The sequence below is a fragment of the Saccopteryx leptura genome, chromosome 3, assembly GCF_036850995.1.
Source record: "Saccopteryx leptura isolate mSacLep1 chromosome 3, mSacLep1_pri_phased_curated, whole genome shotgun sequence".
Classification (NCBI taxonomy): Eukaryota; Metazoa; Chordata; class Mammalia; order Chiroptera; family Emballonuridae; genus Saccopteryx; species Saccopteryx leptura.
In genome coordinates, this window is record NC_089505.1 from 23,356,124 (window position 1) to 23,357,288 (window position 1,165).

At 37.2% G+C, this 1,165-nt stretch overlaps 1 pseudogene; it reads left to right on the plus strand.

Moving 5' to 3' along the window:
- Window positions 1–368: 368 nt before the first annotated feature.
- On the plus strand, window positions 369–601 carry LOC136398136 (acyl-CoA-binding protein pseudogene; annotated as a pseudogene).
- The last annotated feature ends 564 nt before the right edge of the window (window positions 602–1,165 follow it).

Below are 1,165 nucleotides of genomic sequence, written 5' to 3' on the forward strand. Positions count from 1 at the left end.
TGTAACAACAGAATAATTGAGAAATGAATGCTAGAGTACCCTAGAAAGTCTTCATTATGAAGAATCTAGGATTTACTTTTAAAAACCACATGCAGACTGGATTAAAGGATAATAAAGCAAACAAATAATAATAATAATAATAATAATAATAATTACAAATACTTCAGTTGATTGATGAGAAGTAGTTCTTTCTAAAACCAATGCTCTGATACAACATTATTGAAAGAAAGTATGGCAGACTTGTTCTTGCTCTACCACCCCCACGAGCGCCCTAGAATCCTTGCAACCTACCCTGCAGGAATGTCTCTGGCTGTTTGACAAAGCTGCTGAGGATGGTAAGTGCAAGACCAAGTGCCAGCAGACCTGAGATGTTGTTCATCTACAGCACGACAAACAAGCAGCTGTGGGTGACATAAATACAGAACAGTCTGGGATGTTGGACCTCAAAAACAAGGCCAAGTGGGATGCCCGGAATGAGCCGAAAGAGACCTCCAAGGAAAATGCCATTAAAGCTTACATCAACAAAGTAGAAGAACTGAAGAAAAAATATGGAATGCGGGGACAGGGTTTGGATGCCAGCCACTCATTTCATCTAAACTGATAATTGTGCCTTGTTTTCCTAATACCATAGACAAAGTGAAATAACAAAATTAGCCTCTTCCTGAACACTGTCCAGGATGCAGCTCTAACAGATTAAGGAGCTGTACTGGTTACTGACCTTGCTAAGTAGTTTTTCTCTATAGATCAATTAAGACTGCATTTGCTATTTAAAAAAAGTGTGGCAAAACAATTTTCAGTGCACTTTACAGCAATGACTTATTTATACAATTCCCAAAAGTAAGATTTCTAAACTGTACAGTAATGCATAGGTCCAGATTGCCATAAACTAAATGACATCTGATTGGCTAATTAAACCTACTCATTTCTAGTATATAAATTACAGAAGCTGGACAGTATATGAATATACTAAGAGCAAGAGACAGTGTGTATCGGTTTATTTTTCACTATTCAGATAACATTATATGCTTCATTGTATAATCTATACACTCTTTGGTATTTGCTGTGCCTGTGTCACTTCCTCCACCTGAACTCCTTTCTCTTCCCATTTTATCTGCCATACCTTTTGCTGCTCTGATGCCAATTCACAAAATTCAATACTTTTTCC